Below are 26,502 nucleotides of genomic sequence, written 5' to 3'. Positions count from 1 at the left end.
AGGGCAACCTCTCAGACTGGATTCTCAGCCAGCTGTTACTGTGACTCAGAGCGGGACGTCATTGCTGCCCACAGAACACCAGATGACAAGGTTGCCGCGTGCAGGGTGCTGGACCTGGGCACAGTCTGAGGAGAGAGCACATGGCTCTGGCTGCGCAGTGTGCTCAACACTGTGTCATATGACCCAGCCTTCCTTTGAGGTGTGCACCCCAGAGGATGAAAACACACCCACAGAACCTCCTGCTCAGCATTCCCACAGCCAGAGTGGATCATGCATGGAAGTGTGGGCTGGGACCGGGCGTGGTGGTGCACGCCTTTAATCCCAGCACTTGGGAGACAGAGGTAGGTGGATTGCCGTGAGTTCAAGGCCACCCTGAGACTACATAGTGAGTTGCAGGTCAGCCTGGGCTAGAGTGAGACCCTAACTCGAAAAACAGAAGAAGAAAAAACTGGGCTGCGGGATGGCTTAATACCAGAGTGCTTGTCCAGTGTGCATAAGGCTCTGGCTTCAACCCCAGGACCCTCCATATGTGTTTTACTTATATGATGGGAGAGGGCTCTTTCATACAAAATAAGTGAAGGGCAAAGAAGGAGAAGGAGGAGGAAGAGGGGAAAGGGAAAAGCAAGAATAGCAAAAACAAGTTCTGGGCTGGGGAGATGCTTAGTAGGTAAGGTGCTTCCCACACTAGCATGAGGACTTGAATGTGGATCCCAGAACCCACATGAAATGCCAAGGGCGATGGTGCATGCCTGCAATCCCAGCTCTGGGGAAGCAAAGAGGGTAGTCCTGGGGCTCGCTGGCCAGCTCCATCAGTGAGCTCCTGACTCAGCCAGAGATCCTGTCTTGGTAAGGGGGCTAGTGAGGCAAGAAGACTCCAGCATTAATCTCTGACCTCCACATGCACATGCATACATGTGCCTTTGCACACACAGGCACACCCCCCCCACATACCTAAGCAGAACACACAAACACAAGTTCTGATATGATGTGACATCAAACCAGAGGGAGGACTACTGGGGAGAAGGAAGAGCAGAGACCAGCAATAGGGAATCAGAAAGAGCAAAGGTACAGCAGTGTGGAGGGTGATGAATAAGACCAAAGTATAATGACATACGTGCATAAACATGTCACCATGTGGGAGAGAGAATGTAAGAGCCAAAGGAAGGGTAGGACTCCTTACAACGTGCTCCTCCAGACACAAAATGGCCTGGATAGCCATGACCTCACAGTACCTGACACTACCTACACAAGACCATCATAATAGGAGGAAAAGATCATGACATCAAAATAAAAGAGAGACTGATTGGCAGGGGAAGGGATATGATGGAGAGTGGAATTTCAAAGGGGAAAATGGGGGGAGGGTAGGCATTACCGTGAGATATTGTTTACAATTATGGAAGTTGTCAATAGAAAAATTAACATAAAAAATGTCACCATGAAGCCATCGCTTGGCATGCTAATGGAAAAGAGAAGTAATAAAAAAAGGAAAGTTCAGGTATGCACTACACAGCAGACAGGCATGGAAAGCATGGTTGTACACGAACACATCAGACAAAGCCCACATGCATGACTCCATTGGTGTGAAATGTCCAGAATAAGCAAATCCACCGAGACAAACTAGACTGGTGGCCTCCGAGGGTGGGGGAGGGACACGGGCACAACTGCTCATGGATACTGGGTTTCCTCATGAGATGAGAATGTTATGGAATTAGATTGTGGCAAGGCCATATAGCACTGCACATATATTAAATGCCCCTGGATGGTGAATCTTATGTATACAAAAGATGTAAGTATATATGATGCATTTTACATATTTATAATGTTTTATAAATGCATTTTTTACAATACTTTCTTGTCAAGGAAAAAGAAAACAAAACACGACCAATCCTGAGTGCTCTGCCCCTCCCCCAACACACATGCCATGTGCCTGGCTTTGCATGCTCTAAACAGCGTGCTCCCTTGGGGGGGTGGGGGGGCGTGGCAGGGGCACCTCCAGCCCATGAGAATCTCTTGAGCTCAGGGAACTGGAGACAAAGCACAAGGATAAACTCGGGCTGCTCAGTGGTTTTCCCTTTTGACAAGCTGTCAGGCCCTTTGACTGACGCTGGCTCTGCACATCTGGGATTGATCAAAACCAGTGAGTTTGCAAAAATAAAAAAAAAAAATTAAAAAGCCTCCTGTGCACAGTGCAGCAGACACAGAGGCACCTCCCCTGCACACAAATTACACTGGTGACAGAGAAGACTGGCGAACTAGCTCCCAACAGGCCAAGGGAGTCTGTGCTGAGGGGTCCTGCCTCCAACTATCTGGAATGCCATGCATGCAACACCAGCTATCCAACTTGGCATCTTCAGGGGTAATGTGCAGGGGCTTTGTAGTGCCTCACGTCCTCCCTTCCAGTAAGGAGGGCGGCCTCCAGGAGCCAGTGCGGACTTGTATCTCCAGGCACAGCCCTCAGGGCAGAAACAGCTACCTGCTACAGAATTCCTTCCCACCTGACTCCCACCTGGGACAAGGCACCCAGATTCCTGTGCCCACGTGGCATGAGAAGCCTTGTATAGAATGCTCTGACAGTTATGTGGTAGGGCATCTTCCTCCATATCTGAGGCAGGGCCCAGCTGGGGTGCATTCTGAGTGGTGCTGTTGATGAAATGAACCACCTCACAGGACAGCCAGTCACATCACTGCACAAGACAGTCAGTGACACCATTCATGGGAACCCTGGGCACGTCTGGTCTGTGAGATGTGCCAGCAAGGTGTCAGCCACTAGCATTACTGTCATTGTTATGATTCTTACTCTTATGCCTTGGTAAGATTCTTTTTCTCCTCCCTGGGAGCCCCATCCAGCTGTTTTCCCAGAGCCTTTCAGACACTCCTGTGAAGGTCAGGCTCAAAGGCAGAAGTAGCAGTGGACAGAGAAGGATTTTCAATGAGGCGGGGACCAGAGACCAAGACTGAAGGGTCTGAACTGTGTTACTTGACTTAGGGCCAAAGCCTATGTGCTGGTAGTCCTAACAAACCAAGCTTGGCCCCCCATCTTCAATAAACCAGTTAAAAGAGCCAAATTAATTGTGTGGGGGGGAGGCAGAGCTGGAGAGATGGAGGCTGGAGCTTTCTGATGACAACAGCTCTGCTTGAGAGAGACCTGTCTAAAGTGAGGATGGGTGGTAAGAAACACCACCCAACATTCTCCTCTGGCCTCTGTGTGCACATGCAAGGGTGGCATACATGTACCATCCATGCAATGAAAGAAAGAAAGAAAGAAAGAAAGAAAGAAAGAAAGAAAGAAAGAAAGAAAGAAAGAAAGGAAGGAAGGAAGGAAAAGAACAAGCAGAAAAGGGTAATCCATTCAATGTGGCCACATTGGGAAGAAAAACAAAGTGACCCCTGCAGTCAGTATTCAGGGTCCTGACATGAGGTTGAAATAGAAAGCAAGAGGCATGCTTAGTGAGGCAGCACTACTCCAGCCTCTCCTGCAAGGTCCTCAAACTTCCTTGGGACAAGCTCTTCCTTAGGCTGGCAGCAGGCTTCAGCCTTCTTCTTTTCCCAGCATGTGATTCCTGGGGAAATTCCAACATCTCAGGGTTCAGTGTTTCAATAGTCTGGTTGGTAAGCAAGTGTCTCTTAAGAACATCTTCCTTCCTGTCAGGACCATCACAGCTGAGTTGATGGTATCTCACCTCAGCCAGAACATCTTGAGAATGCATTCCTCTAGCTGGGCTTCAGTACCCTATGCTGTGAAATGGTCTCGTACCCATATCAGCATCCCAGGGTGGGCAGGTGTGGGTGGAAGCAGAATATCAGATGCAGGCAGTGCAGCTAGCATGCCCTTCTTGGCTACTTAGGGCTGGGGGCATGATCCATCTTGTCTGCAAAACTGTCAGACTCCAGACCCTAAATGGGGAAGGTAGGCTCACCCTAATCAAATCACAGGGCAAGGTCTGAGAGCTCTCAGTGGAAATTCACAACCCATTCTTGGTTGTGGCAAGAGCCCAGAATTATACCACTGCTTAGATGCTTCTCTTAGTTACACAAGCAATTCACCTTTTTGGCTGAATGATGCCACAAGCCCTCCTGGTTGGCTTGCTTGCCAGCCCAGCCCTTGGCAAGGGAGGCGTTGCGTCTGCATGCCACAAAGGACCAGCCTTGGCTCTCTCCATTGGAGGCAGATCACCTCCCTAGTCCTCAGGCCCATTCTCCACAGGAGGAGTTATTCAGATGCCCACTCTGGCTGACGAGCCAGGAATATGCTCCCTGAGATATTCCCAAGTCTATAGGTTGAGGCCAGCCCACGCTATGCCTGGACACACCATTTGAAGCTTTGGAAGAGGTGCAGCTGGGTTCCGGTCCTTGCTCTGCCTGGACAGCTCACTTCACCTCTCTGACCCCTCAGTGTCTTCATATGAAATAAAGGAAGGAGGTCACCTGGCAGGGTTAAGAATGAACTGTAAAGGGGTGTGGCCCTATACCAGTGGGGGCAAAGGGCACCTGCCGCTACGATCATCTGGGCCCCCCACACTGAGTAAAACACTTTCTAACGCACCCATGCTGTCAGCTTTCCAATTACATACGCCCACTTAGAGCATAGGACTGCCACAAACAGTTGGAGATTGCACAAGGAAGGAAGAGGGTTCGCCTCCAGGGAACCCAGACAGGCTTTGAGTCCTGGCACCTTGGCTTCTGAGCTGTGAATCAGTCCTGGGCAATTACGTCGTAAATGTGCCTCAGTTTCTTTGGATGAAAGGGGATTTTGCGCGCCACAAAGCAAGTTTCTGAGCCGCAGGTAGGAGCTCAGCAGAGCATCGGCACACAGCTCTGAGACTGTCGTCTGCCCTGGTCACTTGAGCCCCTCGGACATCAGGGACAGCGGACCGCAGTTGGCAAAAGGAAGGGGATGCACCAGGCTTGGTGGCGCACGCCTACAATCCCAGGACTCAGGAGGCTGAGGCAGGAGGATTGCTTCCAGTTCAAGGCAAGCCCTTGTCTCAAAAAAAGAAAGAAAGTTAGGGAATCTAGGTCTCACTTACCTCCGCGGAGCGGTCTGATCACTACCTGGACAGCACGGGCTGGGCGTGTGACTGGCGGAGCTAGGACCCTGCAGAAGCCGGACCAGGCGAGTGGTCCCAGGACCCAGCGCGCCGCCTCTTGTAGGTTGCTCTGACCCCCTTGGGCCACGCCCCCGGATTCCGACGACGCCTATTGGTTCGCGATGCGCAGGCCACGCCCCTCGGTTCCAGTCCCCGCCCACTCGTCGGTCCCTGGGAGGCCCTGGGGGACTCCGCGTCCAGAGTCCGCGCGAGCGAGCGGGGCGCGCTGCGTTCCCCCGCCGTGACCATAAAAGTCGTTTTCATTGAGCGCGCGCTCACGACACGCCCCTCGCGGTGCCTGGAACCCCCCGCCAGGCGGTGCAGACTGACCCGGTCCCAACTCCGCAGCCCCGGTGAAGAGGGACACCAGAGGAGCGAGCCCGGGGCTCGCAGCTCAGGGAGTGGGCAAGGGCGTGGGCTCGATCAGCGAACATCACCCGCTGCACTTGCGTAGAGATCCCACTCCTGACCGCTGACACCGACGGAAGACGACCTCAGCGCAGGGTCCCAGCCATCCCGGGAGGTGGGCCACCCCATTTCACAGATCGGGAGACGTTCCTACTATATTGTCAGTCCCAAGACATTTGGCTTTTTCATCCAAAACAAGAATACCCAGACAGGCATCGGAGTCCAAAGACATCACCTTTGCATAGGCGCCCTCGAGTCCCTTGGGGACAGGTGGAGAAATGGGCCAGAGCTACGAAGCACCTCACCCTTCTTGTCACTTAGGTCAAGGGGACTGACATGTCCTGGAGCCCACCCGAGCCGAGCCGAGTTGAGGCAGGCTGTCCACACAGCGGGTGCTACAGTGAGACAATGGAATTAGCTAAGGCTTCTGCAAATACCCATCAGGTCACTGTGCAGCTGAGAGCAGGTGCAGAGAGGCCCACCCTGGGACAGGGACGGCAGATCCGGGGCTCCCACTGGGCTCAGGGCATGGGGTTGTGCAAAGACGGGGAGGTGATGCAGCTTGTGTGCAGGTAATCATCCACACGTTCGCTAGTGTCTTTCTTGTGTTTTTTCTTTTTCTTCCTTTGGGAGAGTCATTCTGCCACCTGCATAGGCACTCATTCATCCATTGCTTAGTAAGCACTTGCTACGTGCTGGGCTCGGTTTCGAGCACCAGAGGAGTCAGCAGTGAACAACGCTGCCTCAGAACAATTGTCAGGATGACCAAGGACCAGCCAGAGGACAGAAGCGTTCTCGGGTGCTCGCTCCACAAGCCTTATCTTGCCAAATCCCTGAGCTGACTGCCCTCCGGTGCTGAGGCTGCTACTAGCAACCAAGTGATGTCTGGGCACAGAGAACCAAGGTCACTTCCCTGGGGTCACAGAGACGCTCAGTGGAAGCACTGGGGTTAGAGCCCATGCTCTCACCCACTCAGCTGCCACTGCTGGTGCCCATCCGGCCTTGGGTGGGTGTAGGAGAAGGGAACCTTGCTCCATGCCTGGAAGTGATAAAGGGTCACCTTCTTCCTGGGTCAACGTTTGAGTGGGCGAGGGTTTGTGTGGGAATGTCCACAACTCTGATGCCCCACCTCTGCCTACTTAAGGATGCTTTTTGTGACAAAAATGTGGCCTCTTTGGTGGCCCAGGTGGCTCTTGGGACACTCCTCCCAGACATTCTAGGGACACTGTTGGTAGCCAGGGGGACACAGTTCTACAAACCTGTCATCCTCTGATACCTTCTGCTCCAGCTAGAACCTTCCAGACCCTCTTTTCCTCCTCTCCTCAGTTTCTCTTGCCCTCCCTCTGCAGCCTTCTCGCCTGCCCCCTTTTGCTTGTCTAGCTCATCCTCAGGGCCTGGACGCATCTGCCACCACCTACTGACACCAGGGGGCAGGCATTTCCACGTGCCAGTAGCTGTGCCCAGGGACCCAGGAGCATTACCTGGTCAACTTCTCACAGCCCAGTGGGAGGAGGGTCTCTAGTTACCGGTGGGGAAACTGAGGGCAGGGACAGGATACTTGCACACAGTCATCTAGCTGTTCACTGGTGGGGCTGGAACCCCAGCCAGGTGGTCTGGGCTGGAGCCCAGGTGACATGTGGATGCATGTCTCCCCAGACTCCCGTGTTGGTGCCTGATCACCAGCACAGGGTATTAGCCAAGGACTCTGGAATGGGATCTCGCAGAGGACTAAGGAGTGCCTTTGCCCCCTCCACCATGTGAGAACTAAGAAGGGCCTTGTATGGACCAGGTACTAGCCCTTACCACACTGGAATCTGCTGGCGTTCTGGTCTTGCACTTCCCAGGCTCAGAACTGCAGGCTGTACAGTTCTGTCATATAACAAGTTAATCAGTCTGTGATATTTTCACTTTTTAACTCATGTGTGTATATGTATGTGTGCATGAGCTCATATGTGCCACCAAGGTGCATGCATGTAGAGGTCAGAAGACAACCTTGGAATGTTCATTCTCTCCCTCCACCTTCTTTTTTTTTTTTTTTTTTTTCGAGGTAGGGTCTCACTCTGTCTCAGGCTGACCTGGATTTAACTGCATAGTCTCAGGGTGGCCTCGAACTCACAGCGATCCTCCTACCACTGTCTCCCGAGTGCTGGGATTAAAGACGTGCACCACCACGCCCGGCTGTAATTTTTTTTTTTTATGAGAGAGGGAATTGGTGCACCAGGGCCTCCAGCTACTGCAGTTGAACTCCAGACACATGCACCACCTTTGTGCTTATGTGGGACCCTGCACACTTGCATTACCTTCTGTATCTGGCTTATGTGGGACCTGGAGAGTTGAACACGGGTTCTTAAGCTTTGCAGGCAAGTGCCTTAACTGGTAAGCCATCTGTCCAGCCCTCTCCACCTTCTTTTGAGGCAGGGTCTCTCTTGCTATGCCACTGTGTGAAAGCTTCCAGATTCTCTGGCTCTGCCTCCCTGGTCATAGGCATACATTGGGATCACAGATGCATGCTTCACGTTTGTCCAGCTTTACATAAGTGATGAGAATCAAACTCAGCTCAGCAGGCTAGCAAGCAAGTGCCTTTAACCACTGAGTCATCTCCCCAGCCCAACCTGTCATATTTTGCTCTAGCAGACAGAATGGACTGAGCTAGCCCATGACCATGGTCTGTAAGTCTCTAAGCTTGAATGGATTAGAGCTCAGATTTTGATGATATGAACCCATTGGATAGTTCAGAGGTATTTTATTTCATTGCTAATATTCAGGGACAAGGACTGGGAAGATGGCTTAGGGGCTAAAGGCACTTGCTTACAAAGCCTGCCAGCCAGATGCACAAAGCAGCACATGCGTCTGGAGTTCATTTGCAGTAGCAAGAGACTCTGGCATGCCCATTTTTATTCTCTCTCGTAACAAATAAATAATATTAAAAATATTTCAGGGTGGGCTGGAGAAATGTTTGCCTGTGAAACCTAAGGGCTCAGGTTCAATTCTCCAGGTCCCATGTAAGCCAGATGCACATGGTGGTACATGCATCTGGAGTTCATTTGAAGTAGATAGAGGCCCTGGTGCACCCATTCTCCCATCTCCCTCTAATAAATAAAAATAAAATCTTTAAAAAAATATATATTTCAGGGCTATGGAAATGGCTTAGCGGTTAAGGCCCTTACCTGCAAAGCCAAAGGACCTAGGTTGGATTCCCCCAGGACCCACTTAAGCCAGATGCACAAGGTGACACATGTGTCTGGAGTTCGTTTGCAGAAACTGGAAGCCCTGGTGCACCCATTCTCTCTCTATCTGTCTCTGTGTGTCTCTCTTACAAAAAATAAATTAAAATTTTTTGAGGGATGAAAGAGAGAAAGAGGAGAAAGAAAGAAGATGAGGGGGAAGGGAGAGGGAAGAAGGAAATGAAAATAGAAAACAAGGACTAGTGGAAAGAAGGGGTTTAGTCTGAGTGGGAAGGAGATGAGAGATAAGAGGGCATCTATACAATCAAAATAATTATATACATGTATAAAATTGCCAAAAATAGTTAAAAATCTTTCGAGAGGGCTGGAGAGATCGCTCAGCAGTTAAGTGCATTGTACAAGCATGAGGACTTGAAACCATCTGGGTCTTAATCCCCAGAACCCACATAAACAGCATGACTGTAACTCCAGTCTTACAAAGGGAAGCAGAGACCAGGGACTTACCTGGCTCACAAAAAGATCTGGTGTCAGAAATAGCCTCGTGCTCAAATAAGAATGGGCAGAAGGGCTAGAGAGATGGCTTAGCGGTTAAGTGCTTACTTGTGAAGCCTAAGGACCCCGGTTCAAGGCTCGATTCCCCAGGACCCACATCAGCCAGATGCACAAGTGGGCGCACACGTCTAGAGTTCATTTGCAGTGGCTAGAAGCCCTGGTGCACCCAGTCTCCTCTCTCTCTCTCTGCCTCTTTTTCTCTCTATCTGTTGCTCTCAAATAAATAAATAAAAATAAAAATAAAAGAATAGACAGAAGATGCTGGGTGTGGTGGTGCACTCTTTTAATCCCAGAACTCGGGAGGCAGTGGTAGGAAGATCACCGTGAGTTAGAGGCCAGCCTGAGACTACGTAGTGAATTCCAGGTCAGCCTGGGCTGGAGCAAGACCCTACCTCAAAAAAATAAATTACTTAATTAAAAAGATAAAGAAAAAGAATGGGCAGAAGAGCGATGGAGCAGGTCACCTGATATTCTCTTCTGGCCACTACATGTGAGCCCATGAGGTGCCACAAGGGCACATCTATGTGCATATATCACACCACACATATGACATACACGTATACACACAGCAAATATAAATATTTCAAGGAGGGGCTGGAGAGATGAATCAGTGGTTAAGGCGCTTGTCTGCAATGCCTAAGGACCCTGGTTTGATTCCCCAGTACCCACGTAAAACCAAATGCACAAGGTGGTGCATGCATCTGGAGTTCATTTGCAGCAGCTAGAGGCCCTGGTGCACCCATTCATTTTCAATGTCTCTCTCTTTCTTGTGGACTCTCTCTCTCTCTCTCTCTCTCTCTCTCTGGCAAATAAATAAAATAAACAAACTTGAATTTCAATGCTAACTTCTCATGCCCCAGCTGTGTGTCTTTGCTTAGGTCACCTGATCTCTCTCCCAAGGAGCAAGTGGAGTCCTCAGCCTCTTCCTGAACCAGTTCAGCTCAGTTCAAATCACAGAAGCTCTGCTTTGAGCCTCACAAATGTCAGGATCTGTGTTCTGCAACATCCATACAAAGACCGCTCCAACTGCCCCACCTCCACTCAGCTTGGGCAATCACCCTAGTGGCTGACCTGCAGCACCGTAAGATGACATGGCTGACCCCAGGGACAGCAAAGCTCCAGGTTTAGTTCCCATCAGCGTTCCCAAAGTATTGCAATCTTGAGACGTCATTAAAAAAAAAAAAAAAAAACACTTGAATTTGGATAAAATGGTAATATGGGCATCATGGATGACTGGAAAGCCCTGGACAAGAATCAGGGTGAGTCCAGTGTCCCTGTGGGAGGGAACTGCCCATTGATATCCCTGGAAATCCCAGCAAGAGTGAGTTTGTGACGTAGGTGAGGACCAGGTCATGGAGGGGGGAAAGTCCTCTGGGTCATGATGAAACCCGACCTGGAAAAGGATGGCACAGGCCTCAGAGAGACAGAACTGCTGGGGGAAGGTGAGGCAGTGTCTTCTCCTCCGGCCTCCACTCAGTTCCGTGGGAAGCCAGCTCTGACCCACACTGAGCTCTTAATCACCAGCTATTTTTATTGGAGGCTCCTACGCGGGAGAGCCAAGGCCCGGGAGTTCCAGGTTCTCCATCACCACTGCCACACCCACCCAGCGGCTGCAATGTCATCTGACCTCAGCTGGGCATAAAAGACCACGAATGGGTGGAGCCGGGCGTGGTGGCGCACTCGGGAGGCAAAGGTAGGAGGATCGCTGTGAGTTCGAGGCCACTCTGAGAGTACATAGTGAATTCCAGGTCAGCCTGGGCCAGAGTGAAACCCTACCTCGGAAAAAAGAGAGAGAGAGAGAGACATGGGGGTGACGGGTAGGGTGACATTCCTGAGACCCAACAGAGGTCAATTTGTGTGGTCCTCACAGCTCTGCCTGGGACTGACCTCTGCAGGATGGAGCGGAGAATGCATGTGGCAGAGCTCCGCATCCCACTCTGGCAGGAACTGAGGGTCAGCAAGGCTCTGCAGGTGGGAAGGTGGCAGTGAGGGGTGGGGGTAAGATCCCCGGAGTGAGCAGACACAGGGGGCCTGCCTGAGAGCCATTGTCATGGAATCCAGCCAGCCAAGATGCTCAGAGGATCGAAGGTAGTCCCCACAGCAGGAGTCAGGTGCCACAAAGTCCTGTCTGCTCTCGCTTCTGTATGAGCGGTCCCTTCCTTGTCCCGTAGGCAGCCAGGCCTCAGGCATCCATTCCACCACACGGGGTTCACATCCCCTCTCCTCAAGGGCAGCTCGGCCATAGGCATCTTGGCTCTGCCGCCTACAGAAAATCCCACTGAGCCCGGAGGGGAAACAAGACTATGCTATTGGGCAGTACCAAATAGTGACAGGTACCACGAGCTGTGGGGATGTCTTCAGAAGGCCAAATTGATGGGGACACTTCACAGCAAAGCATCTGTGTGGTGTGTGGGCACATCAGGCAGGCCCAGGCTCCACAGGGACAATAGCTTGGGGTGAATGACCTCTGTTGACAACTGAAGTAGAGGCTGTCTATGACCATCTGTGTCCCTGCAGAGCCCATCCCTTCTAGACACACCAACTTGACTCCCAGCAGTCACACCTGCATCTCCACGGTGGCCCCTGGGCATGCTCTCATCCAAACAGCCCCCAAATCCAGATGTTGAAAGCTCATCAGAGGCAGGACCTGGAGAAGGTGAGTCCTCACAGCAGAGATTAGGGCTTTCTAAAAGGGCTGAGTGACTGGGTCTACCCCCTTCCACCTTCCTCCATGTGATGACAAGTGTTCACTGCTCCAGAGGATGCAGCCACCTGGTGCCATCTTGGAAGGAGCCCTCACCAGGCACCGTACCACCAGAGCCTGGACCTTGGACTTCCTAGACTCCAAAAGAGCAAGGACTAAGTTTGTCATTTGTGGGCTGGACTTAGTAGTTAAGGTGCTTGCTTGCCTACAAAGTCAAAGGACCTAAGTTTGATTCCCCAGGACCCATGTAAGCCAGATTCACATGGAGGCACATGCATCTGGAGTTTGTAGTGCCTGGAGGCCCTGGTGCACCCATTCTCTTTGTCTCTTTCTCTCTCTCTTTCTCAAATATATATGTTACAGCAGCAGAAATGGACCAAGACATCCACAAGCATGTGGCCCCCAAAGTGCCTGGTTTTAATTTCCCATGGGACTTTGGCTGACAACAATCCACAGGACTAGGGCATAAATCTCCCAGAGCCCTCCTCCGCAGCAGGCTCCAGAGAGACTCTAGCACTGGCCACATCGGAGCTGGCTGAATAGCACACTTGCTTAGCATCTTCCCGTTCTGTATCACTAGTCCTTCCCTCTCCTGTCTGTATCAATGCCTGCATATCCTCAGCACAGGAGCGGGAGCTACAACAAGGACCCTGAGTACAAGGAAAGGGATTCACAAAATCAAGGTGAGGACGCCTGTGGGTTCGCTCATGTAGCTGTTGAACATTTGCCAAGCATATGCTGTCTGCTGGACAAGGCTCTAGCAAACCAAGGGGAGATGGGCAAGGACCAGAAATGTCCACTGCCACACAGAAGAGGCTGGCATTATCATTTATTATTATTCTTACTATTAAGAGAGAGACAATGGGCATGTCAGGGCCACCTGCTACTGCAAATGAACTCCAGACATATGTACCACGCTATGCATTTGGCTTTACATGGGTACTGAGGAATCAAACCCAGGCCATCAGGCTTTGCAAGCAAGTGCTTTAACCAGTGAGCCATCTCTCCAGCCCTGTTTTCTCCTTGAAATTCTTCATCTGGCATGTACCCATCCTGGAGAAAACAACCCGGAAGTGGGCTTGAATCTCTATAGGAGAAGGGAAGGTTTATTTCACAGTCCACTACTCCTTGATCCTCACAGACACACCTAGGCTCCAGGGCCAGCACAAGTCAGCAGGATGGTGACCAGGATAGGAAACCCTTTGGGAAGACAGCCCAGCATTGGCTCTTCTGGCCAGCCAGCATGGTGACTGCTACCCCTGCCCAAGGCCACCTGGAAGCTTGGCTAGGAGAAGTTGGGTCCTGGGTTTCAACCTGAGAGTATGGTGTTTCTAGAAGATTCTAAGCCTGTCATCCCAGTGCCTGTGATGCTGCTGCTCCCCTTGGACCTTATCCATGGCCCAGAGTATATGCAGGGTCCTCCAGGTGAGCTGTGGCCTGGGGCCTTTCCGTGCCAGCAGAGGATGGGAAGAGAACTCCTCACCCCAGATGCAAAGAACCAGCAGCTCCCACAGTTCCTGGGTCCCTTCAGGCCTTGAGGCCCAGCTTGGCACTTCCTGGCTCTGGACCATGGACAAGTGCCATGATTTCTCTGAACTTCAGTCTCTTGTCTGCGGCTGCACAGTAGACAGACTCGCAGGGCATGCTTCCTTAGGCCTGCATGCTGCTCACCTCTGTCCTGCTGGTGGTTTGAAGCTACCAGAGCAATCACCAAACATCACAACTGCGGGCTCCCCTAGCCACCCTACCCCACCCCAAGAGAAGTCAAACTCAGACAGCTGTGATCAGAGCTCCGCGTGGTCCGCCATCCCCATCCTGCTCAATACACAGAGTGTGTCCTCCCAGCTCTGGGGCAGGAGCCACAATTCCAAGTGTGGACAGGGGTACAATGGGGTTGCACCCCTCCTAGGGCTCTATGCCTGAGCATGGAGGCTTGCTCTGGTCTCAACCTGACCTTGTCCAGGCACTGAGGACACTATTCCAGGGCTGACTCTAACCTGTGTACCCTCCAGAGAAGCCCCGGGATGGCTCTCCCTGCCCACAGCCAGGATGCATGTCACTGTCTGTGTAAGTATCTCCTTCTTGCCCAGGCATTGAGCAGTGCTGCTTCACTACCTATCTCCTCCAAATTAAAACACTCCCTAAAAAATAAAGATAAAGAGATAGCTTAGCGGTTAAGACGCATGCCAGTGAAGCCTAAGGACTCAGGTTCAAGTCTCCAGGTCCCATGTAAGCCAAATGCACAAGGTGGCACATGTGTCTGGAGTAAACTTACAAGGCACCTTCCTAAGGTCATGAAAGCAATTGTCTTGCTGGGGAGAGAGGACTCTCCAGTGCAGCTGCCTCAAGGATGCAGCTTGCATCGTCACCTATGATGAGGCGCAGCTGCCTTTGAGTCATTCATGTTGGTAATCCAGGAGAACTCACTCACTGACTCACTGAGCTCAATAGATGGGATCTTTTCTTTGGCCTGTCATTGGTGAGCCTGGGGTGCACAGACCTTGGTTCATGCCCCATAGGCAGGCCCCCCAGTGTTCACCCCACAGCCTTGCGCACACACAGGTGATGTGGGGCAGAAGCAGAGGCTGGAGAGATGCACTCTGAGGACAGGGAATGAGGCCACCAGCCAAGGGACACAGAGAATCTGGACAAGACAGATAAAGGGTTTCTGCCCAGGGGTATCCAGAAGGAAAAGTCCCCCTCTCCCCCCCACACACACACCTTGAGCTTTCCCAAGTAAGATGATCTCCGAGTTCTGACCTCTAGGACTGTGAGGAAGTTTATGCTGTTTTAAGCTATTTGACTTGTGGTCATTTGTTACAGCAGCCACAGGGAACTCATACAGACTCACAGCTAGTGAGTCTGTAGAAGGGTGGAAGGGAGGCCAGGGGCTCCCAGGGAAACCCTGTGAATCAGCCTACAGCGCCGCCCGTTGTTTGCAGGCAGCTGTTCCAAGGCCAAAATGGCCACAGCTCCCAGACCACACACCGCTCCATGTGCCCTGAGTCATCTGGCTTCAAGAAGCACCTCCTTGGAGCCTGCTTACCAGAAATGCTCTGCGTTTGCCCTCATTATTTTACTAGCTGTCAATTAACACATTCCAGATGTACAAAATGGACAACAGCTAGCCTCAGACTGCGCCTGGTTGGGGGTGGGGGGGTCTTCAGCCTGTGAGGCCACCATGGCTACCACTGGAGGATACCTATAATAGGTCTACCCAGGCAGGCTCAAAAATGACCGAGGCCATGGACAGTAGGCACAGTGGACTTTGAGATTGCCCTGATATCACCATCTTACAGTTTCTATCTTATGGGGGCTGGGCAGCTTCTGGTATACCAAGCCCGGGTAGGTGTGTGCCAGAATGACTTTCTTTCCCACACAGGGCTCCGGTGAGGAGGGGTGCTTACACACAGTATGCAGCCTCCTCTCTCTAATCCCCTCTGCCAACTGAAGCAGGCCACACCAGTGTCTCTGACATTTCTTTTTTTTTTTTTTAATTTTTAAATTTTTATTAACATTTTCCATGATTATAAAAAAATACCCCATGGTAATTCCCTCCATCCCCCCTGACACTTTCCCCTTTGAAATTCTATTCTCCATCATATTACCTGCCCATCTCAATCATTGTAATTACATATATACAATTTCAACCTATTAAGTATCCTCCTCCCTTCCTTTCTCTTCTTCCCTTTATGTCTCCTTTTCAACTTACTGGCCTCTGCTACTAAGTATTTTCATTCTCACGCAGAAGCCCAGTCATCTGTAGCTAGGATCCACATATGAGGGAGAACATGTGGCACTTGGCTTTCTGGGCCTGGGTTACCTCAATTAGTATAATCCTTTCCAGGTCCATCCATTTTTCTGCAAATTTCATAACTTCATTTTTCTTTACCGCTGAGTAGAACTCCATTGTATAAATGTATAAATTGTATAAAACATCTTCATTATCCACTCATCAGTTTTGAGGGAAATCTAGGCTGGTCCCATTTCCCAGCTATTATAAATTGAGCAGCAATAAACATGGTTGAGCACATACTTCTAAGGAAATGAGATGAGTCCTTTGGATATATGCCTTTCTCTGACATTTCCATGGTTGTGACCCTCCCTCTTCTGTGATGGCCCCTGGCCCTGGGAGGAGGCAGTATAGACTCTGCCTGAAGGGCGAAGGGATCTTCCTGGTGTGGCTTCCAGGGATGGAAAGAGGCCCTCTAGACCCCTTTGCAGAACACCAAAGCCAGGGCTAGTTTTCATCCAGACATTTGTCACTGATTCAAGGTCCACTGTAGGAATTTAGGATGGTCCCTTCTCAAGACCCTGTACTTGCTGACAGCAGCCAAGACTTTCCCAGTAATGTACCATCCAAAGGTTCTTGGGCTGAGGATTGCACATATCTTTTCAGGGGACACACTCAACCTCGGGGAAGCTTGGCCTTGGTCTCTGGCCCCTGAGTTTTCACAAAGCCACCCAGTGTTCCCCAGACTGACAGGCTCTCCTCCACTGCATCAGCGATGCCTGAACCCTCTGCCTCTAACCCTCTGTCCAGCTCCTCTCTTCCTCCTTCCTCTCCTCCTCTTCTTCCTTCTCTTTCTCCTACTCCTCTCCCCTCAGGCCGGAAGGGAAGGCTTTTGCTCCTTCAGTGAAATGCCGAACTTTCCATCCTCTCCAGCCAACAAGGAATTTGAGGTTCAGGTTCATTGCTTTTTAAAAAAGTATTTTATTTTTAAGGAGAAAAAGAGACAAAGGGTATATCAGTGTCTTCTGCCACTGCAAAGCCCAGACACATGCGCACCTTGTGCATCTGGTTTTATGTGAGTATAAGCATGCACCTTTAACCACTGAGCCATCTCTCCAGCCCAACTTCATTGCTTTTTGAGATAGGGTTTTTCTATGTAAGCAAGGCTCACCTCAAACTCATGATCCTCCTGCCTCAGTCTTTCTTTCTCTTTTTATTCTAAAAATTATTAATTAATTAATTATAGAGAAAGGGGCAGGTAGAGAAAAAGAGAGAGAGAATGGGCACACCAGATCCTCCAGTCATTGCAAACAAACTCCAGATGGCTGCACCACCTTGTGCATCTGGCTTATGTGGGTACTAAGGATTCGAACCTGGGTCCTTAGGTTTCACAGGTAAGTGCCTTAACTGCTAAGCCATAAGCCATCTCTCCAATCCCTGCCTCAGTCTTTTTATATATTTATGTTTTATTTTTATTTTTACTGTTTTGGTGTTTTGAGGTAGGGTCTCACTCTGGCCCAGGCTGACCTGGAATTCACTATGTAGTCTTAGGGTGGCCTCGAACTCACAGCAATCCTCCTACCTCTGCCTCCAGAGTGCTGGGATTAAAGGCATGTGCCACCATACCCAGCAGTCTTTTTATTTTATTTTATTTTTTTAATTTTTGAGATAGGGTCTCGCTTTAGCTCAGGCTGACCTGGAATTCACTATGTAGTCTCAGGTGGCCTTGAACTCACAGTGATCCTCCTACCTCTGCCTCCTAAGGGCTGGCATTAAAGGCATGTGCCACCATGCCCGGCCTGACTCAGTCTTTGAGTGCTAAGATCACAGGCCTGTGCTACCGTGTTCAGTCTGAAGTTCAAATGCTACAAGCCTGTCTCAATGCAGAAGTAGCTTAAGGAGCCTCACCGCACATCAGCGCTCAGGACGTGGCTCATGAGAAAGGGATTGCTAAGTCTCCTTTCTGACTAAGCTCTCGCCAAGCGAATGGGGAAGAGTCAGCTATCAAAACATGAAAATGGGAAACAGGGCCCTATGTTCTACAAATTTTGACCCTCCTCCCTAGACGGGAACTGAGAAGGCCATGGAAAATAACTGATGAGGATCAGAAGAGCAAAGATGGAGACAGGAAGTTCCACAAGAAGGAATCCTCCCTGAGGTGTCTGAGGGACCCAGATTTGCAGGCCTGATAGCTGGACAGCACAGGTGGAAATTCCAGCCATGGCCTGCAGGCCACTGAGCCTGTCACCAGCCATGGAGGGGGTGACAATGATGTGTTCCTCGGGGCATTCTTGGAAAGACTGGATGAGCTAATTAATGCAAACCGTTCTGAAGCTAGGGTGTTGGGTGGACCCTCAGGTATATCAGGCCGGCCTCAAACTCGTGATTCTCCTGCGTCAGCCTTCAGGCGCTGAGATCATAGTCATGCTCTACCACCACCAGCAACAAGGACTGATTAGCCAGGAGCAGGCCTGGAAAGGCCTTGCAGGAGAAAGCCCCTCTTGGCCAAAAGAGGTCACAGTACTCACTCAGCTGCAGAGAGAGGGCTCAGCAGGGGAGAGGGAAGGCTAGTCCCTGCTCATGTGCACAACCTACGCCCAGAATGGTCAGTATAGCTCCTCTACTGCCACAAAGCACAGAAGCTACCATAGAGCAGAAGGACACAGCCTCCCTGAGAAGCATTCAGTCCTGCAGAGAATCATTCAGTCTCCAACAGAAGCACTTGGCCTCTTAGAGAAGTACTGAGTCTACTACGGAAGCACTCAGCCTCCTAGAGAAGCACTCAGTGTCCAAGAGAAGCACTCAGTCTCCTAGAGAATCCCTGAGTCTCCTAGGGAAGCACTCAGTCTACTAGAGAAGCATTCAGTCTACTAGAGAAGCACTAAATCTACTATAGAAGCACTTGGTCTCCTAGAGAGGCACTCAGTCTCCCAGAGAAGCACCAAGTCTCCTAGAAAAGCACTCAGCGTCCCAGAGAAGCACTGAGTCTACTAGAGAAACATTATGTCTCCTAGAGAAGCACCGAGTCTCCTAGAAAAGCACTGAGTCTCCTAGAGAAGCACTGATTCTACTAGAGAAACACTCCATCTTCTAGAGAAGCACTCCATCTCCTAGAGAAGCACTCAGTCTCCTAGAGAAGCACTCAGTCTCCTAGAGAAGCACTCAGTCTCCTAGAGAAGCACTGACTCTACTAGAGAAGCACTTTTCCTTCTAGAAAAACACTCAGTGTCCCAGAGGAGCACTCATCTTCCTAGAGAAGCATTTGGTAGCCTAGAGCAGAAGCTCTTGGTTTCCGGACCAGCTTTTATATATATTTATTTACTTATTTTGGTTTTTCAAGGTAGGGTCTCACTCTAGCCCAGGCTGACCTGGAATTCACTATGTAGTCTCAGGGTGGCCTTGAACTCATGGTGATCCTCCTACCTCTGCCTCCCGCACACAGGGATTAAAGGCATGTGCCACCACGCCCAGCTCCAGCTTTTATTTTATTTTTTTATTCTGCTTCCTGTTGGACACACAGGCCAGTTCAGATCATCTCCTCACAACTGGGCTCATTATTTTAGGGCAAGACTCTTTCCTGTGTCTCTCTAATGAAACTTCAACCTTTACCACATCTGCGATTGCTGGATGCAGGGCTGCACTCTAAGGATCATAGCATGCAGAAGGCGGGGGCAGGAGGATCACAAGTTCAAGGCCAGCCTGGCTATATGAGACTCTGTCATGTGAAACTTTTTCCTGAGAAATCACCCCAGATGACAGACCAAAGGATGAATGTACCAACAGTTTTAGTGAAGCCATGAGTTTAATGAGGTCCCTCACGGAGCAAGGTGAGGGATTGCTTAAGGGAAAGGAGCCCCCAGAGCAGCCGTTTTGATGGAGCTATCAAGATTACCCTTCAGGTATTCCTCCCTCAGCCCTAGGGTGAGGGCTTATAGAGCTTGAAGACCCCAGACCAGCCAAACCATTGAGCAGTCTCATCCCACACTGGAGGACAACTTCCCCATGGCCTCTGAGGTGGAGCTCTCTATGCTGAGATCACCCCTAGGATGCTCTTTCCTCATCAGGGGGAGGGCTTTGGAGACTCCAAAGCAGTGGCTTCAGTGGGGTCACTGCCTCTTGATCACACTCCATCTCCCCTAACCTCAGGTACAGGGGACACCTGAGATCTCTCCTGAGTTGTCCCAACTGCTTTTGTGTATCTTTCTAAAATATTCATTATTTACTTATCTATGAGAGAGGGGAAATAAGAGCACCAGAACCTCCTGCCACTGCATATGAACTCCAGATGCATGGACCACTTTGTGCATAAAGGCTTCATGAGGGTACTGAGAAAGCAAAGCTGGGCTGTCAGACTTTGCAAGCAAGGACCTTTAATGGCTGAGTCATCTCCCCACTCTCCCAGCTGCTTTGATAAAGCTGGCAATAGTTGTTCACTGCTTTTAATACAGAAAAATTTGTCATACAACAGGCTTTTTTATTTTTTTATTTTCTTTTATGAGAGCAAGCAGGAGAGAGAGAATTGATGTGACAGGGCCTCCAGCCACTGAAGTCAAACTCCAGACACATGTGCCACCTTGTGTGCATGTGTGACCTTGCACATTGGTCTCACCTTGTGCATCTGGCTTACATGGGACCTGGAGAATCAAACATGCACAACAGACTCTTTCCAAAATAAATGAATAAATAAAACAAAACACATAGAAATATATAAGTATCCATAAGCAGAAAATAAATTTAGATCAAACATTCTATGTGGTTAATCTAAAAGACAAGAAAAATAGAAAAATAAAAATAGTTAAGGGTTGGAGAGATGGCTTAGCGGTTAAGTGCTTGCCTGTGAAGCTTAAGGACAATGGTTCAAGGCTCAATTCCCCAGTACCCAGGTAAGTCAGATGCACAAGGTAGTACAGGCATTTGGAGTTCATTTGCAGTGGCTGGAGGTCCTAGCATGCCCATTCTCTCCCTCTCTCTCTCTCTCTCTCTCCCTCCCTCTTTCTTTCTGTTTGTTTCTGTCAAATAAATAAAAATTTTTTTTAAAATTTTTTATTTATTTGAGAGCGACAGACACAGAGAGAAAGACAGATAGAGGGAGAGAGAGAATGGGCATGCCAGGGCTTCCAGCCTCTGCAAACGAACTCCAGACGCGTGCACCCCCTTGTGCATCTGGCTAATGTGGGACCTGGGGAACCGAGCCTTGAACTGGGGTCCTTAGGCTTCACAGGCAAGCGCTTAACCACTAAGCCATCTCTCCAGCCCAAATAAAAAAAATTTTAAAGTTAAGATAAACTACAAAAATAAATGGTATTGTGGTAGGATTTTAATCCACATTTCTACTAAACATAAATGTTGTAAACATTCCAAATAAAATGTAGAGACTATCATACTGCATGAAAAATTAAAGCCTAAACATATGCTGTGGTGGTTTGATTCAGGTGTCCCCCATAAACTTAGGTGTTCTGAATGCTAGGTTCCCAGCTGATGGAGATTTGGGAATTAACACCTCCTGGAGGCAGTGTATTGTTGGGGGCAGGCTTATGGTATTATAGCCTGCTTCCCCTTGCCAGTGTTTGGCACACTCTCCTGTTGCTATTGTCTATCTGATGCCCACCCTCTGCTCATGCCATCGATTTCCTCTGCCATCATGGAGTTTCCCTTAGAATCTGTAAGCCAAAATAAACCTTTGTTCCCACAAGCTGCTCTTGATCAGGTGTTTTCTGCCAGCAATGTAATCCTGACTACAACAGTAAAGTTGGTAATGAGACATGGGATTATTGCTACTAGACACCTGACTGTGTAGCTTTTGGCCTTTTGGAGCTTGTTTTGAGGAAGGAATGTGGAAGAATTTGAAACTTTGGCTTAAGAGATGCCTTTCAGTGCTATAAGTACAGCTTGATGGATTGTTCTGGTCATAATTGAAAGACCTGAGTGCAGTAAGAACTATGAAATATGAGGTTTGGCTTGAGATGGTGAGAAAGAACTTTGCCTGGACTGGGCTAGAAGCAGTTTGTGTGAGAGGCTTGCTGTTATGCCTGTGTCTTGAGAATTTGTGCTGGGTTGCATTGTGTAGAAATGGACTGGTATGAGCAGAGGGATATGGCACAGAAAAAATAAAAATTTGGGGCCGAAACTGCTGCCTGTTCATCTGCAATTGTGAGATTCCAACTATTGAGATTGGGCCAGCTGACCTGCATTGGGACAACAGGAAGAATGCAAACTCTTTTGAAGGGACTTGAATGCTGAAGGAGTGTCCTGTTCTTCAAAATCTGCTTTATTCCCCGCCTTGGTTAACAAATTGGGCCCCCACCTGGTATAATGGAGTATAAGAAATGCAAGAAAGAGAGGGTCATTAAATTTGCAACATGGTCTTGTGTTTTGGAAATAGCCATGGGCAGTGTGAAGCAGGTTTGCTGGATGCCTGCATGGAGACCAGATGGAGCCTTGAGGATGGACTGTAGATTGCAGTGGAGACCCATTGGAGATGCTGGGACCACGAGATGGCTGCTAAGAAGAGCTACCAGGCCCAGATGAAGTCTTCCAGGACTGTGAGTCACATGGCTGGAGGGGTAGAATTTGAACTCCAGAGACTTGTTGCTGGTTAGAATTAGTTAACTTGGAAACTTGTCACTGGCTGGAGTTGTTGGGCTTGGTGCTACAGAGTTTGATGTTTTGCCCTGGTTGTTTTAAATCTTGATTGGTTGAATATGTCTATGCCCAATGCCATCTTTTGCAGTGTGAATGTTTATTCTGTGCCATTATGTTTTGTTTTTTTTTTTATGTTTTGGTATTATGGCTCAGTTAAAAGATCTGGGACTATGGGAATGTTTGAACATCATTAGGATTGATTAAAAACTATGGGAACTTTTAAAGTTGGACTGAACGCATTGCTTTTTAAATCATGGATGGCTATCTGTTTGTGGGGGCCAGGGGCAGAATGTGGTGGTTTGATTCAGGTGAGCTCCATAAACTTAGGTGTTCTAAATGCTAGGTTCCCAGCTGATGGAGATTTGGGAATTAATACCTCCTGAAGGCAGCATATTGTTGGGGATGTGCTTGTGGGTGTTAAAGCCTGCTTCCCCTTGCCAATGTTTGGCACACTCTCTTGTTGCTGTTGTCTACCTGATGTTGGCCAGGAGCTGCACATGCCATCTCTTTCCTCTGCCATCATGTAGTTCCTCTCAAGTCTGTAAGCCAAAATAAACCTTTGTTTCCACAAGCTTCTCAGGTCAGGTGTTTTCTTCCAGCAATGTGAACCTAACTGCAACATATACTAATACCAAAAAAAAAAAAAAAATTTTTTTTAATGGGATATTTTTATTTTATTTGTTTTGTTCTTTTTTAAATTTTACTTTTTTTAATTTGAAAGAGAGAGGGAGAGAAAGAGGCAGAGAGAGAGAAAGAGAGAGAGAATTGGCACTCCAGGGCCTCCAGCAACTGCAGACAAACTCCAGATGCATGCACCACCTTGTGCATTTGGCTTATGTGGGTACTGGGGAATCAAACCTGGGTCCCTAGGCTTTGCAGGAAAGCACCTTAACCACTAAGACAACTCTCCAGCCCCTTGTTTGTTTGTTTTGGGGGAAGGGTGGCCTGGCATTCACTCATTAGTGCCAGGTTGGCCTTGCACTCACAGTGATCCTCCTCCCTCAGCCTCCCAAGTGCTTGTATTAAAGCCATGTACCACCATGCCCTGTGACTGGAGTTTTTATGAGTCATGGTTTGTGACGTGGCCCAGGCTAGCCTCAAACCTTCAATCCTCCCGCCTCGGCCTACTGAGTGTCAGGAGTGTTGGAAGTCTGGCATGTGCCAGCACACCCTACTACAAAACAAACTACCAGAGAGGAAGCCAGGGTGGGCGGCTAGTGCTGGGAAATGTGTGCTCACGGACAGGAATGAGAGACTTGTGAAGATGGTTGAGTGCCCTAGACTGGGGGCAGGAGGCGTCCCGTTCTTCAGGGCTATTGCCCATGCTCCATAAATAGCCCCAGCCGATGCTCATGCCAGCAACACTAACTAGACTCAGTGGGTCCCATGCAAAAAGACAGCCTGGAGAGAGGTGGGAAGAAGGTGGTAAGCAGGAGTGAGAAACAGATAAGAACCACTGAGGATGAATGTGATCAAAATACATTATATGCACTGGAGAGATAGCTTAATGGTTAAGGCCCATGCCTACAAAGCGAAAGGACCCAGATTTTTTTTGTTGTTGTTTTTTCTTTTCTTTTTTTTCCTTGGTTTCTCCAGGTAGGGTCTCACTCTAGCTCAGGCTGACCTGGAATTCACTATGTAGTCTCAAGGTGGCCTCGAACTCATGGTGATCCTCCTACCTCTGCCTCCCGAGTACTGGGGTTAAAGGCGTGCGCCACCACACCCGGGACTTCGTTTTTGGTTTTTTTTTTGGGGGGGTGGGGTGGGGTGGGGAAAGGACCCAGTTTTACTCCTCCAGTGCACACATAAAGCCAGATGCACAAGGTGGTACATTCATCTGGAGTTTGTTTGTGGTGGCTAGAAGCCAGGTGTGCCCATTCTCTATCTCTCTCTCTCTCTCTCTCTCTCTATATATGGAGAAAAGTATATATATATATACCATATATACCTTTCTCTCTCAGATAAATAAAATATCTAATACATTATATATGTATGAAATCTTCAAAAAATAAACAGTATGTAACTTTTGAAAACCAGCACGTTACAGAAATATGTAAAATTACTAAATATGTATGTGCCTACTAAGAAAGCTTCAAAAGTACATGAAGCAGCTGGGTGTGGTGGCATATGCCTTTAATCCTAGCACCCGGGAGGAAGATCACAGTGAGTTCATTTGAGGCCAGCCAAGGATTCCAGGTCAGCCTGGGTAGCATGAGACCCTACCTCAAGAAGAGAAAACACTACACGAAGCAGTAACTGACAGGACAGAAAGCAGAGCTAGACAAGTCCACACCACAGGAAATTTCGAAATTCCCTCTCACTGTGCAGTCACTCAGAGAGAAAACCGCCATGGTCATATGAAGGCTCTACCTAAGTCTTCAGGGTTCTCTTTCCTTTTTGTTATGGTTGGTTTTTCGAGGTAGGGTCTCATTCTAGCCCAGGCTTATCTGGAATTCACTATGTGCTCTCAGGGTGGCCTCGAACTCACAGCGATCCTCCTACCTCTAACTCCCGAGTGCTGGATTTAAAGTGTGCGCTACCATGCCCAGCTTTTTTGGTTTTGTTGTGTTAAGATATATTTTTATTTATTTATTTTCAAGAAGAGACAGGCCAAGAGAGAGAGAGAGACAAAATGGGTGCACCAGGGCCTCCATCCACTGCAAAAGAACTCCAGATAGATGTGCCACTTTGTGCATCTGGATTTATGTGGATACTGGGGAATCATCTGGATGGTCAGACTCTGCAGGCAAGTACCTTACTTGTGAGCCGTTTTCCAAGTCCTTCGGTGTTCTCCTAAGATAAAACAAGGTGCATTTCAGCCAGGATGAAGTCACTGTTGTCCTAATACACAAACAAACCACCTTCCAAGTTCCAACTGGCATTGGTGAGACCAGGCACCTGACCCTCAAAAATCTACACCCTTTAAAGAAAAATGAAGTTATGAAATTTGCAGAAAAATGGATGGACCTGGAATGGATTATGCTAAGTGAGGTAACCCAGGCCCAGAAAGCCAAGCGCCACATGTTCTCCCTCATATGTGGATCCTAGCTACAGATGATTGGGCTTCTGCGTGAGAATGAAAATACTTAGTAGCAGAGGCCAGTAAGTTGAAAAGGAGACATAAAGGGAAGAGAAAGGAAGAGAGGAGGGTACTTAATAGGTTGAAATTGTATATATGTAATAACAATGATTGTAATGGGGAGGTAATATGATGGAGAATGGAATTTCAAGTGGGAAAGTGTGGGGGTGGGGAGGGAGGGAATTAACATGGGATATGTTTTATAATCATGGAAAATGTCAATAAAAATTTAAAAAAAAATCTACACCCTGAATAGAATAGACCTGGAGCCATCTGCCACTCTTCCCCATCTCAAAACTGAACACACCTGCCTCTCTTCCCCCACCTGAGTCCTGGATCCATCTGCCTCTCTTCCTACACCTCAGTCCTAGATCCACCTGCCTATCTTCCTCCACATGAGTCTTGGATCCACGAGACTCTTTTCCCCCATATCAATCCTGGATCGACCTGCCTCTCTTCTTGCACCTCAGTACTGGATCCACCTGCCCTTCTTCCAGCCTCAGACATGGACCACCTGCCTCTCTTCCCCCACCTGAGTCCTGGATCCACCTGTCTCTCTTCCCAACCTCAGTCCTAATCCCACATGCCTCTCTTCTGCAACTCAGGCCAGGATCCACCTACCTCTCTTCCCCCACCTCAGTCCTGGATCCACCAACCTCTCTTCCTCCACCTCAGTCCTGGATCCACCTGCATCTAGTCCCCATCTCAGTCCTGGATCTAACTACCTCTCTTCCTCCACCTCAGTCCTGATCCCAACTACCTCTCTTCCTCCATCTCAGACCTGGATCTGCCTGCCTCCGTTCCTCCACCTCAGTCCTGGATCCACCTGCCTCCCTTCCTCCACCTCAAATCTGGATCCACCTGCCTCTCTTCCCCACCTGAGTCCTGGACCACCAGCCTCTCTTCCTCCACCTCAGTCCTGATCCCACCTGCCTCTCTTCCCTATCTCAGTCCTGGATCCACCTGCCTCATCTTCCCCACCTCAGACGTGAATACACCTGCCTCTCTTCCTCCACCTCAGTCCTGAATCCACCTACCTCTCTACCTCCAAATAAAATGAAAGAAATTGTTGCCCATATATACAATGGAAATTTATTGTGCTGTAAAGAAGG

The 26,502-nt window shown here is 49.2% G+C and overlaps 1 protein-coding gene across 2 annotated transcripts in view; it reads right to left on the bottom strand.

The window, feature by feature from the left end:
- The window catches only part of Crispld2 (cysteine rich secretory protein LCCL domain containing 2), a 78,993-nt gene extending 73,893 nt beyond the window's left edge, over positions 1–5,100 (bottom strand). For both annotated transcript variants that reach the window (XM_045159887.1, XM_045159888.1), the window contains exon 1: positions 5,028–5,100. The gene's annotated coding sequence lies outside the window, so the exon portion shown is untranslated. The remainder of the gene's footprint in view (positions 1–5,027) is intronic.
- Positions 5,101–26,502: the final 21,402 nt, after the last annotated feature.

This window comes from Jaculus jaculus, chromosome 1 (assembly GCF_020740685.1).
Source record: "Jaculus jaculus isolate mJacJac1 chromosome 1, mJacJac1.mat.Y.cur, whole genome shotgun sequence".
NCBI lineage: Eukaryota > Metazoa > Chordata > Mammalia > Rodentia > Dipodidae > Jaculus > Jaculus jaculus.
Note: the sequence above shows the minus strand (reverse complement) of the source record. Positions and strands in the feature narration are given on the sequence as shown.